The 14,612-nt window shown below is 48.2% G+C and overlaps 1 long non-coding RNA gene and 1 pseudogene across 3 annotated transcripts in view; both read left to right on the plus strand.

Annotated features, from left to right (window-relative positions):
• The window catches only part of LOC107179397, a 243,158-nt gene that overhangs the window by 48,906 nt on the left and 179,640 nt on the right, over positions 1 to 14,612 (plus strand). The window lies entirely within an intron of this gene.
• LOC122232866 lies at positions 10,685 to 10,847 on the plus strand (annotated as a pseudogene).

The raw sequence follows: 14,612 nt of genomic DNA on the forward strand, positions 1-14,612 counted from the left end.
CCCCCCTTACCAGAGCCCGTTCTGGTGTTTTAGCCCTCCTGGCTGCGTGCCTCGCGTCATTTTGGTGCTTTATTAATTATAACTACAGTTAACAAGAGGGGAGGCATTTGATGTCTACTTAAATAAGGCACTGTGCTTAACGAGGCATGCTGCCGAACATGATTGGATGTCATTTTCACGGAAGCCTTCAACGCAGAAACCGCAGCTCAGAGAGGGGGTCCGTTCCCCGAGGTTACACAGCTATTAAAGGAACGAACCCGGGTTCCGACCCAAGACTTCAAACTCCTAGTCCGCAGTCTTCCCTAGCAATACCCTGCCCTCCGTAGCCTCTCATGTCTTCTGTTTCTGTCTTTTCCGTCAGATTTTAGATCCCTAAGGGCAAGGAATATACATTTTAGCCTCACTGCTATCAACATCCTTAAAAATACACATGGAATTGACTATCTGTTATCAATATCCTCAGAAATACACACGGATCACTGGGGATACGTGATACCTCCTTAGGTCCAATTACTGCCTCTCCTCTGTTGCTGTCAAAGTTCCATTTATGCGGGTGATGCAGTTTTTTTTATTTTTTTAACGTTTATTTATTTGTGAGACAGAGCATGAACAGGGGAGGGGCAGAGAGAGAAGGAGACACAGAATCGGAAGCAGGCTCCAGGCTCTGAGCCATCAGCCCAGAGCCCGACGCGGGGCTTGAACTCATGGACCGCGAGATCATGACCTGGCTGAAGTCGGACGCTTACCTGACTGAGCCACCCAGGCGCCCCCCGGGTGATGCAGTTTTAACCTGAGTGCCAAGCCCTTCTCTCCCTCAGATTCCATGTCCACATTCCCTTTCGTTTCTTCTCAGGACTGGCACCTCGTTGCCCATTTCTGCCGCTCCCGTACTTTCCTTTGGATTCTCTGGTTACTGCTTGCACGCATGGAACTTCCCAGAGGGACCCACGTCCAAAGGAGATCTTTACAAGTATTAGCACAGTTGAGATGCAGGCTGCTTGTGGGCTCCGGGGGCTCTCGGGGTCTCCGGCTTTGTCCAGTCACCCAGAGAACATGGGGTAGATATGTGATTGCCACTCTTTCTTTGGACTCTTACTGAGAAGTGGACTCTCATTGCCGTCTTCTTGAACCGGACCTGACGGTACTGACTTGCTTGGCCGATAGAATGTGCTGGAATGCTATTTTAGGACTTCTAGGCCTAGGTCAGAAGAACCTTGCAGCTCCCTCCTGAGCCTCTTGGAATACTTGTTCTGGGAACCGGCAGCCAGGCAGTGGGGGAGCACAAGCAGTCCACGAAGAGGTGTATCTGGAGGAGACCCAAGGTCCCAGGCTGCCATGACAACCTTGCCATGTGACTGAGTCATCCTGGAGGGGAGTCCTCTACCCCCAAATGAACCGTGCCATCTAACTGATGACCACGGAACAGAGATGAGCCATCTCCTCTGAGACCTGCGTTACTGGATCGTTCGTTACACGGGAGTTGATAACTGGCGTGGAAGTTTCTTCTCCTCCAAGACTGGTTGTCGGTCTTCCCGAAGCAGGGTAGGGTCGGAGGAGAAACAGGAAACCTTGGGCTAGTGTGAGCAATTTTCAAGGTTCCCTTCGTTGGACCTTGTTTTTCAAACATGCCTCATCCCTAAGAGCTTTTTCTTTGGCGGGGGTGGGGGGGTGGATTGATATAGCAGATCAGTTCCACAATTGGAGCTCTGAGTGTGCCCTTTCTTCCTTTACTTTAACTTTTATGTACTGAGATCATCATCAGAGCCAATAGCTGGTCATTTATAAAAAGCGCTTTTATATATGAAACGCACCATCCCAGGCACATTCCATGCCTTAACTCTTTTATTTTTCATAGCAACCCTCAAGGAAGGCGCTATTGTCTTTCCCATTTTACGGATGAGAAAATGGAGGCATAACGAGATTAAATAACTTTCCCCAAATTATTTCCTCCTACTAAGTGGCGGAAGCAAGAATCAAACCCCGAATCAGTGCTCTTCAAACGGCTCTCCGTACTCTTTTCCGGGGCCTGTCACAGTGCGAAACGTAGGGTTTAGAAATACACTGGTGATAATCACAGTTAGGCATCGTGCTGAATGCTTTGCTAAAATAACGTTCTCTCATTTGAGCTTCACAACCATCATGCAAGTCAAGGGCTATTATTTTCCCCATTTTACCGATGAGAAAAATCAAGGCTTAGCGACATTAAGGGACTTGTTTGAGGCCACATGGCGGGCCGACCATAGAGGCTGTGTCCTTGGCCGCACTGTGCTTGATTGTTGCCCTCTGATTTTTCAGTCGGCTGGGGGAGGACAGACCAATGAGCAGGTACAGTATGAAGCCACATAAACTCTATATGAGAGATGTATCAGACGCTGGGGCAAGAGAGAAGAGAAGAGCAGGTACCCTCCTTTGCCCAGGGAAATAGGAGAAGGTTTTTTTTTTTTTTTTTTTTTTTTTCCTAACAGGTGGCAGTAACTCAGCGACCCCCTGAGGCATGGGATTCTGCCAGTCACACGGAAGAGAGAGAGAGAGTTCCAGATGCAGGTGGAGGTGAGGCAGGGAGAGGGTACAGCAAGAAAAAAAGGTGAAGAAACTACGAAGAAATGCACAGAAGGAAACTTGCAGTGGATTCCTATCGCTGGGGAAACCACCGGACAAGGAGGCTGGATGGAGAAGGGAGTTTTGTGCCGTACCAAGTACTTTGGGCACATCTCTGCCGAGGACAGTGCTTTTAAGGGGGTGGGCACTGACTCAAAACTAAGGGGATGTCGACGGGAGCCTGCCTCTGATCCAGCCACCTTGGCTCCAGCCCCTCCCCAGCTGTATAAGAGCAGCATTTGCAGAAAGCAGAGTTCTCTGCGATTCATATAAGCCTGTCTCACGCCCCAAGAACACATCATTTATTTCCTATAAGTGCCTGTCTCCCTCTTCCTCCAATATGCTCAGGGTTACAACTTTCTCCGCTTCCTGGGGGAGTTGCCCACCCCACGCAGTCATTACTCACTTCATAAAGGCTGTCTCCAACCCTCCTTCTCAGCCTTTTTTTCCTGACCCTTTGCAATGACCAGTTAAAGGGCAAGCATGCTGCCTCTTTACTTGTGAAAAACAGCCGCCATTTTGGATCTCACCTGGAAATGGACGCCCCTAGGGGAAAGCATCCTTTCCCTGCCCCTTCCTTTTCTTAGTTTGAAGTCGGCGTAATTTATTTTGTGCCTGCCCACTTCTTTTCTACACGTCCAACCAGGAAAATGGAGATTTATTTCCTTATAACTTAATTATAAAATTGATCTCATGCTCATGCTCATGTGATGCTGGGATGGATTAGGGGTGGTGAATACAGGCTCCCAAGTCAGGACTATGGCTGTGAATACAACTTCATTTCATCTCTTTGGGTGTCATTCTTCTGGTGAGATGAAGACGTGATTCCTGCTCAGTTCGTCTCTATCGCGGCCGGTGAGGTGGACGGAACCGATAGGCAAATGTGGTTCATCTCACACACCTACAGATAACAGAGTATCCGTACTCATGATGTTGGCGGTAGCCGAATCAGGGATAATGGTGGCGGTTGGAAATGAAAAAGAATAATTAGATATGAGCCCGATTGCATGAGTTTGAATGCCACCCCCTCTATTTGATAGCCGTTTGACTTTGGGCAAGGTGTTTGGCCTCTGTGTGCCTCAGTTTCCCCAACTTTAAAAAAGATAACAGTGTCTGCCTCCAAAGGTTGTCGTAAGAGTTAAATCAAGGAATACGGAAGGGCTTGGAGTAGTGCCTGGTGCATATTAAGCACTATTGAATGTATGTAACTGTTGTTATCATGATTTACAACTTGTTTCTACATTTGATTACGGAAACATCGACTTCCTCTTTTGATGGAAATACGTCTTCAGTTTCAGAAGCTCGCATTCTGTAATTCATTCCCGTGAACAACAAAAACCAGCAATACTAAGAACTTGGTGGTAAATGGACCCCTCCATCCTCAGAAAAGCGTATTATTTACAAAAAGGGAGTTTTGGGGCGCTGGGTGGCTCAGTCGGTTGAGCGTCTGACTTTGGCTCAGGTCATGATCTCGGGGTCCGTGAGTTCGAGCCCCATGTCTGGCTCTGTGCTGACAGTTCAGAGCCAGGAGCCTGTTTCTGATTCTGTATCTCCCTCTCTCTCTGCCCCTCCCCCCCCATCAACAATAAATAAACATTAAAAAATAAAATTAAAAAAAAGGGAGTTTTGCCATCAAGGTCCTAACCGCACCAGGCTCTTTCTAGATTCTTTGTTGCACAACTTGAAGGGACAAAGCAGTGGAAATTGAAGGAATTCATCCTAATACGTTCACCGATTTGCTCTTAGTAGGGGGTTAGTTGATAGGCGCTGCACACGCAGTTGTAGCGAGAAGCCCCTTTGTGGTTTTTGTGAGTGTGCATTTTTTTTTCCTTCATGAGAACCTCGCTGGTCACAGCTCTGATAAAACTACCTGATGCCGTCCGGGCTTAGACTCCCCAGGAACCAAAACTAACGCTTTGAGAACTCCGGCGTTTTTGGAGGAGGGAGGCATGTTCTGCTTAGCCATCACCTGGTACTCACTCAAGGGATGGTAAAACTTGAAAAAAAGGGAAAAACAAAGAAGCAAAAAATGTATGAAAGAGATTAAGGCCCGGTATGAAAACTATTTTTATAGGCAGTTTGGTCTCAGCTTTGAAGTTCAATAGGGAGTGATGTATTGCTATCAGCATGGATTTCACACCTATTCAATTCTGTAGCCAGGTAATGATGAACGCGTCCTTCGGGTATAAAATAATGGAACAAAATTAAGGCAAGCTGTGAAATGGCTCCCTTGCTTCAACTGCATCTCCGGGAGAGAGGTGGATTTGCCCGGAGTGTGTTTAAACGTTTCCCCCTCTTTGAATTAGAAAGGTAGTGTGACAGCATTCATTTCTTTCTTTCTTTTTTTTTTTTTTCCAAAGAGGAAAAAAAAAAGATCGTTCAAACCCTAACACCCCAAGACCAACATATTTTCGTTTCTCTTAAAAAAAAAAATTTTTTTTTTAAATGTTTATTTATTTTTGAGACAGAGAGAGACAGGGCACGAACGGGGGAGGGTCAGAGAGAGAAGGAGACACAGAATCGGAAGCAGGCTCCAGGCTCCAAGGCATCAGCACAGAGCCCGACGCGGGGTTCGAACTCACAAACCGTGAGATCTTGACCTGAGCCGAAGTCCGAGGCTCAACCGACTGAGCCCCCCCCCCCCCAGGCGCCCCGACATATTTTCGTTTCTATGCGATGCTTCTTAGCCTTGGTCCACACCACGTGATTACAGCATTGCAGACGGAATTTACTCTCCAAGCGGTTTTCATTCTTAACGGGGTATTTTATCACCCCGCCTCCCTTTTCCCCGGTGAACAGGCAAACCTAGAGCCCCCACATCGCGGCCTTGCTTGCGAGGCGAGAATTGTTGCTTCTTTGCTGCCAAGTGTCCTGTCTGAAATGGTACCCAGCTTATCGGGTTCCCGCTTTGCTTTTTGTTGTGAAAGGTTTTAAAAGGGAATGCGTGAGGCACGCCCCCGGCCCCGTCTCTGCAATAAGCAAGGTTCATTTAGACCCTTTGCCCACACGGAAAGCCACTGCGTCCAAGTTTGGACGCATAGTCACTGGCCTTCAGGGTTTTCCGCTAGGCCACCACCACCCCCTCCCAGATCTGCCTCTTGCACCTGAGTCCCGGCAGAGGACCCAGCCTGCTTCTCAGGGGGCCATGGGTAGCTACCACCAGCACCTGACTCTGGAATTTCTCGGGGGTCCCCTCCCCTCAGCCTGTCAAGCTTGTCTGGTCTTAGGATTTCCGTCTCTGTCACCCCCACCTCCTGAGACCCCCCCTTTTTACACCCTTCCTGTCACTTAGGTCTCTGCTCCAATGCCTTTTCAGAGGCCCTCCCCGGCCACCCTAGCCACCATTCGGTCCCCCATCGCCCTGTGATTTCCTCTCTTGGACTTGCCCCTCTCCGAAATGACCCTGCCGGTTTATCTGTGCATGTGGGCAAGTGTCTGGCTGTCCCCTAGCCCCGACATTTGTTTCCTTCATGTACATCCACACCTGACATCATACTCGGCACACATCGGTTTTCAATTAACAAATTGGTTTTCAATTCAGAAATGCTCAATGAACGAACGGCAGCCTAGCTCACTTACTCAGATCCCCGCCTGTTCCATTTCAAAACACCACTTAAAAAAAACTCATGGCGCCTGGGTGGCCTGGTCGGTTAAGCGCCCCACTTCGGCTCAGGTCACGATCTCGCGGTCCGTGTGTTCGAGCCCCGCGTCGGGCTCTGGGCTGATGGCTCGGAGCCTGGAGCCTGCTTCCGATTCTGTGTCTCCCTCTCTCCCTGCCCCTCCCCCATTCGTGCTCTCTCTCAAAAATAAATAAGTAAAGACATTAAAGACATGAAACAATAAACTAAATTTTAGAGCAGTTTGAGTTTCACAGCAAAGTTGAGTAGAAACTTCAGAGACTTCCCATATATCCCCCCCCCCCCATCTACGTTCCCACTGGAGGGGCACATTGGTTGCAATCGATGAGCCTGCATTAACAGGTTGTTGTCACCCAGAGTCCGTAGTTCCCGTCCGGGCCCCCTCTCGGTGTTGCACATTCTGTGGGTTTGGACCGACGTACATTGACACGTATCCATCGTTTCGGTATCATTACGGGTTAGTTTCGCTGCCCTGACACTCAGACTTCCCGATGTGAACAGTGATTAGCATTTATGTGGCACCAACGGGTGGCGAGCGGGCCCTGTGTGCGAGCGGGCCGCGCGAAGGGGCTGGCGCGCACGGTCGTGTTTTGTTCTAACAACCCCGAGTTGTGGGGGTCCTCCCCATATGCTTCTCCTTCTTTCCAGTTTTCTCCCAACCGGCTCCCTCCTTCATGGTCCCCGCTGGCCCTGCCGTCCAGCTCCTCCTCTGCTACTCCCTCCAGCCTTGACTTGGCTTTTCTGTTTTCACCCTCGGGACGTCAGGGTCTGCGGACCACTGGGGCCAGATCTCGCTGGGGAGATCTACCGGGCCAGCCCCTGAAGACAGAGGAAGGAAGCGTCTTTTAGAAATTCAGTGAAGCGTTTATTGAAGTCTCCGCGAGGTGTTGGTGACAGGGAGGACTCCACCGTGGTCTCTTCTGAAACCTGTACAGGGTTTCCCTCCCTCCCGCCTTACCCCCTTCCCTCTGTGCTCCTCTGAGCCTGCGAACTCCCTTTCTGCAGGCTTCCCCAGAAACAGGGTGAGGGAGGCGGGAGGCAGCTGCTGTGACGGCCAGAGGAAGGCCACTCAGATGCACAGACAGATGGCAGAGAGATGGGCCCTGGGACTGAGTGGAAAGCTCACTGCCTAAGGTGGTCAGGGGGAGCATGTCCCCGCCCACCACACGCCTCCCTGACCTTGGAGAGTGTCCCCACCCACCACGCGCCTCCCTGACCATCGGGTGGGAAACATGGCACCAGGCCCTGGGTACCACCGTTTGTCCATTCTGGAGAAAGGCTCCCCATGTGCTCTTAATTTTGGATGCTCAGAAGTTGCTAGAGCACCCACAGATCCTTGCATTAGAGGGGTGTGTGTGTGTGTGTGTGTGTGTGTGTGAGAGAGAGAGAGAGAGAGAGAAAGAGAGAGAGAATTGGTACAGAACGAAGACCTTCTTCATCTCCAAGAGCTTTCTCCTCCCAACAAGCTGCCGTCTTGGGACACCATCATTCCCAGACTCGCCCTGTCTACCAACGGCTGGAGGCTTGATCAAAACTTACCTGACGTCCTCCGTACCACCCCCCAACTCTGTTCCTCATGTTTACCGCTTAGCTCCCCACCCCGCAGATCTTGTATCAGCAACAGTGTATCTCCCTGCCCCTCAGCTGCACCCTTTAGGCTCACGTGAGGCTCCCAGACATTGAAATCCAGCAGGAATCTCACTTCCCTCTTGTCCCCAGTTGGCTGTACTGATGCTATCCGCTAACTGCGCCCCCCCACCCCCACCCCGCCCCGGTGCTCCAGAAGGTTAATTTCTACTCTTTGTTTCACATCTGGGGAAACTGAGGCACACAGTGGTTCTATAGCTTCCCCATGGTCACACAGTACATGAGCAGCCCAGCCTCAGACACAAAACCCAAATCTGTGTGCCTCCAAAGCCCCTTTGTTACCCTGTGGCCTTTTATTATATATATAGTATATATAGTATATATAGTATATATAGTATATACTATATATATTATATATAATGTATATAATATATACTATATATACTATAGTATATATATTATATATAATGTATATAATATACACATATATATACTCATATGTATATATAGTATATGTAGTATAGTATATATATTATATAGTATATAATATACAGTATATTATATGTATATATAGTATATAATATATAATGTATATACTATATATACTCTATACTATAGTACATATATTATATAATGTATATAATATATAGTATATATTATATATAATGTATATAATATATAGTATATATTATATATAATGTATATAATATATACACTATATATATACTATATACTTACACTATATATATATACTATAGTATATAGTATATATATATAGTGTATATATATATATATATACACTATATATATAGTATACAGTATATATAGTATATAGTATACTATAGTATATAGTATATATATAGTGTATATATATATACACTATATATATACTATATACTATAGTATATATATGGTATATATTATAGTATATATATATAGTATATATATATAATACACTATTACACTCTCCAGATGGCTAGGAAATTAGAAGCAAAAAGGATTGATTACTGAGTGCACAGATGCCCCCCTCATGGGCCTCAGTTCCTCCCAGAGCCTGCCATTGAGTTGGAGATGGGGCCACCAACTCATAGCTCACCTGGCTTCACTACACGCCTGTTTCTATATCTGTTAAATGGGCTTAATAATAGCCAGGGTGTTGTGGGCCAGATGAGGTAACGTTTGGACAAGTTCTTTGAGACGCCTTGGATGAAAGGTGCCAGAAAAGTGCCAAGGGTTATTAAGGCGGAGACATATGCTGTGCCTAATTTAGGATTCCCCGTATTTTCCTACTTGGCAGAGGCCACGGTGATCACGGACTCAGAAAATATTTGCCAGGGCGGGCAATACCCCAACGTCAGGCTTGAGCCGTTGGGGATGGGTTGCGGTGGCTTTACCCAGGAACGTCGCCTCATTTCTTGCTGGTGGTCTGTCCTCCCACGTGATCCCGCGGATGCACGGCCCTTGGCTGGGGCTGAAGGCTGTACGTGGAGGGGAATACGGGATGTGTGGAGGCTCCGCAGAATGGCTTGACCCCAATACGGTTCAGCCCCTGTGGGGAAAGATGGTGACGGTTGTGTCTTTAGCCGTCCCACGAGCCTGGAAATCAAGCAAGTGGGGAGCAGGTGAATTTAATAGCTACCTCTGAGTGGAATAGATGGGTGATGAATATGTTTTACACAGTTGTGCCTGTCCCATCTCAGAAAGGTGCAACCTCGGTGGGAGAACTAAAAAAGCCAAAAAAGAAAATAATAAAAGATCCCTCTCATCGTTCTGCTTCTCTTTTCATCATGCTGTCCAGTTACACAGGTGATTATTTATTTTTTTTAACGTTTATTTATTTATTTATTAAAAAATTTTTTTCCAGTGTTTATTTATTTTTGAGAGACAGAGAGAGACAGAGCATGAGCAGGGGAGGAGCAGAGAGAGAGGGAGACACAGAATCCGAAGCAACTCCAGGCTCTGAGCCATCAGCACAGAGCCTGATGCGGGGCTCGAACTCATGAACGGTGAGATCATGACCTGAGCCGAAGTCAGACACTTAACCGACTGAGCCACCCAGCTGTCCCGATGATTATTTTTAAATAGACTTTTAATTTTAGAACAGTTTTATTTATTTTTTTTAAAGTTATGTATCTTGAGAGAGGGAGAGAGAGCGCACGAGTGGGGGGAGGGGCAGAAAGAGAGAGAGAGAGAGGGAGAGTGAGAATCTCAAGCAGGCTCCGAGCTGTCAGCACAGAGCCCCATGTGGGGCTCGAACTCACAAACCGTGAGATCATGATCTGAGCCGAAGTTGGACGCTCAACCGACTGAGACACCCAGGCGCCCCAATTTACTTACTGTTTTTAAAGTTTATTTACTTTGAGAGAGACAGAGCATGAGTAGGGAGGGGCAGAGAGAGAGGGAAACAAACAGAATCCCAAGCAGGCTCCGTGCTGGTCAGTGCGCAGAGCCCGATGTGGGGCTCGAACCCATGAACTGTGAGATCATGACCTGAGCTGAAATCAAGAGTCAGACGCTCAACCGACTGAGCCACCCAGGCGTCCCTAGACTAGTTTTAGATTAACAGATAATTGTGAATGGAGGGTTGCCATATATCCCATGCCCGCTTTCTCATAACATTCCGTCTCATGTTGATATAGTACCTTTCTTGTAGTCCGTGAACCATTACGGGTGTATCATCATCACTGAGGTCCATACTTTATTCAGATTCACTGATTTTCCCTAACGCCCATTTCGTGTCCCAGGGTCAACTCCGGGGCAACACATTACATTTAGTTGTCGTGTCTCCCTAGGCCCGTTGACAGTCTTCCACACTTCTCTTCTTTTGGATGACCTTGATGGTTTTAAAGGAGGGCCAGTCCATCGTTTCTCGGCCTTTTGGCCAAGATCAAGCGTAGTATCTGTTCTTATCAGTTTAAGGGAGCGCTAGTCAGGGATTTCGTAGACTCTCCCTCAATTGGGGTTTGGAGGATATCTCTCAGTTGAGAATCTCAAATGATTTTCTCATGATTAGACTGAGGTTATGGGTTTGGGGCAGAAAGGCCACATAAGAGGTCAGTTGCCGTGCTCATTACACCCCATCAAGGGTATGACCACGTAGCATATTTCTCCCTGTAGTGGAGGGAGCTGCCAAGTGCCATCGATTTTCACCCAACCTGCACCTCCTTGCTTTATCTCCTGTGCACCCAGTGCCTTCCTGGTTATAATTCCTTAAGGGAAGGGAATGGGTTGATTGGTTAGCATAAGCCTGCTAGTTTTCTTGGATGCTCTACTCCTTACATTAATGAAGACACTGACACTAGACGCGTTCCTTTTTCCCCGGAGAATTTGGACTTTGCATGCATGACTCTAATTCCCCTCGACAAATATTGGTGGAGTGCCTCCACCAATGTGACAGGTACCGTACTCGAACCTGTTTGCTTAGGGGCGCCTGGGTGGCTCAGTCGGCGAAGCGTTCGATTTCGTCTCAGATCACGTTCTTGCGGTTCGTGAGTTCAAGCCCCATGTCGGCTGGGTGATGACGGCTCGGAGCCTGGAGCCTGGAGCCTGCTTCGGATTCTGTGTCTCTTCCTCTCCATCCCCGCTCCCCCCCACCCCCAACTCATGCGCTGTCTCTCTTCTCTCTCTCTCTGAAAAATAAACATTGACAAAAATTAAAAAATATTGAAAAAAAGAACGTGTTTGCTAAGTAAGACCGAGATGGCCGCATCCCCAGGGAGCTCACAGTCTCCCCAGAGAAGGTTGTCATGGCCGCCTTTGGATGCATGATTTGCTGAACAGTTAAAATGTCATCAGGAGACGCCTTCCCTGCTCTTCACTGGCACGCGGTGCTGGAGTGAACAGGAAGCGCCTTGTGTCATTTACAGCCTTGGTGTCCTTCAATAGTGACAGAGGAAAAGAGGCCCACCTATGAAAGATGGTGGGCATCTTAGATAAAGGGGCCATCATCACTGACTCCTATCGGAGGAGACACAAAATTAGAAACAAAACTAGTTTCCGATTCAGCTCCTGACTTCATCTGCCCTCCTGCCTTACTGGACAGTGTGATACACGCCTCTGTCTACCTCGGTTCATTCCATCAGACTTGCTGTCTTTCTGGTATAACTGAAGTTTTACTCTCGTGCTCCCATGAAAATCCACTGCAGTATCTTCATCCGTCCGGCTATTTCATTAGCCAGCTCACGGGTCACTGGTGGAGGTGCTTTGCTGCTGGATGAGGATTTGCAAAGCCTTTCACCCGATCAGGACGCTGGAGGGATTTTCCCTGGAGCTGGGAAGACCGGCTCAGGAAGGATGCTGCAAAGTGTGAAAGTGCTCCAGGCACGCTGGATCCAGACCTTCGTTCTGTGATGTGGCCTGGTGCCCAAGTCTTTCTTCAGCTATCAGATAGGAATAACCCCCTCCATTTCATGGAATCTATAAAAGGTAATGTATTTGTAAACTGCAAAGTCCTCCAGTAATGGAAAAGAAAGTGGTTTGGAGAGTCACCAGATGGGTGGCGAGGACTTTGTCTTGGTCGCACTTTGCGCAGTGCCTGCGCCTGGCAGGATGTCAACTAATGCACGCTAAATGAATAAATAAATGAACGGAGATGGATGGATGAATGGAGGAGTGAATGGATGGATAGAAGGATGGATGGATGGATGGATGGATGAATGGATGGATAGAAGGATGGATGGATGGATGGATGGATGAATGGATGGATAGAAGGATGGATGGATGGATGGATGAATGAATGGATGGATAGAAGGATGGATGGATGGATGGATGGATGGATGAATGAATGGATGGATAGAAGGATGGATGGATGGATGGATGAATGAATGGATGGATAGAAGGATGGATGGATGGATGGATGGATGGATGGATGAATGCAGATGGATGGATGGATGGATGAATGAATGGAGATGGATGGATGGATGGATGAGTGAAAGGATGGAGAGAAGGATGGATGGATGGATGAATGAATGGAGATGGATGGATGGATGGACGGACAGATGAGTAATGAATGAATGAATAAATGAATGAATAAGAGTAATCATCAGAGCCCTCCTACAAATGAATCTTTTCTCTCCAGCTCCTTGTGATTAGAGGAGGGCAATCATCCCAAATTTGGCTTCTGCCTTACAACTGTTTTGTGGCTTTGAACCAGCCAACTAACCTGTCAGTTGCCTTGCTCATAAAGGAATGATAATGACATCTTCTTTGGGGGCTGGTGGTGTAGTGGGTGTTGAGAGAATTAATTGGGTGGTGGTAAACGGCTTTGAGATCTCCAGATGAAAGGTGCCGTCGCGGTGAGCTGTTATTAACCTTGTTACGTTGGGTTTCCTCTCCCTGCTTCTGCCTCCTCAAGAGTGACTCCTCTCAGCCTCCAGGGGACTCATGGTGCCCCAGAAGCAAGTTTCACTTGGAGAAGGAACCTGTCTTTCATTGGACTGACTCTTCCCTGGGGTCATTTGGCAGAAGGCTCCCAGGTGCGAGGGATATAATCCTAGGAACTTGGCTGTCCTGCCTCATTTCCCTCCAGAAGGATTGATCTTCCCAAATGCCAGCCAGGTGCTGCAGTACACAGCAGCCTGAACACAGCCTTTTTCCTCTTCCTGGCGTGATAAAAGGGGGGACCCCTCTAGATCCTATTTTCAGGGATCTCACCTGCTGGTAAGGCCAGGCCTTAGAACTAGGGAACAGGTGTTTACCATCTGGTGGCCCAAGAGATGTGGGATTCATTTACAGCCGGGACCAGATCACAGCCTCCCTCCTTTCCATATGTGGTACCCCAGGATGAAGGCATGAGATACGTGTGTCTTTCCATTTATGCCTTTCTGAAAGAGGACAAATGTCACAGGCAATGCTGACCGTGCAGGATTTGGGGGAAGATTTCATTCATTGGTGCTTTTCCCCTCCTCCTCCTCCTCCTTTTAATTTGAGAGAGAGAAAGAGAGACAGAGAGGGAGAGTCTTAAGCAGGCTCCATGCTTAGTGCAGAGCCTGATACGGGACCTGATCCTGCAACCCTGGGATCATGACCTGAGCCGAAATCGAGAGTTGGACGCTCAACCGACGGGGCCACCCAGGCGCCTCGTGAATTGGCCCGTCTTAAAGTGTCTTCCTCTACATCCGAGGCTGCTCCTGGGATTCCTTTTGCTTCTAAAGAGTCCGGCTTTGTTCCTTGCCCTTCCCATCCCAGCCGACATCAAGTTCCCAGATCCAGAAGCACGGACACAAGCCTGCCCTCATTTTGGACCCCCGTGGCCCGTCACTGTCCAAGGATAGACTTTCTTGTGCTTCCTGGATTCTGTCCCCTCTCTTCGATCTCCATCTGCCTTGCCCTGGATGAACCCACGATCTTTCCCTCAAGACGATGGCAACAGCTCCCTGGGTGTTCTCGCTTGGCCATGTTCTGCCTCCTTCTCTGGAGAAGACAGAGAGGTCTTATGAGACCAGTCAAATCGACCTGCTGTCCCACTTAATGCTCTCCAGGGCCTTCCCAAAGGGAGTAGATGACTTCCCAAAGCAGCAGCATTCTGCACAGCACTTCCTCTCTCTCCACTCGGGGTTCCCTCTGATCTCCCTCTCCCCCTTCCTCTTTTCCTGTCCCCTCCTCTTTGTCTATTCTTCTTCCCCTTTGGTTCTGCCAATCTGCTTATCTCCCTCTCTTTACCCCTCACTCATCTTTCTCATGGAGGCCTCTTGGACTGACATGGCAGAGAATCCCATATCTGTCACCACCACCTCTTGGTGTGGGGCGTTTGACACCAGGAGAAGAGGCTCTATAATGCATCCTTCACCA

The sequence above is a fragment of the Panthera tigris genome, chromosome D3 (assembly GCF_018350195.1).
Source record: "Panthera tigris isolate Pti1 chromosome D3, P.tigris_Pti1_mat1.1, whole genome shotgun sequence".
In the NCBI taxonomy this organism is placed as follows: domain Eukaryota; kingdom Metazoa; phylum Chordata; class Mammalia; order Carnivora; family Felidae; genus Panthera; species Panthera tigris.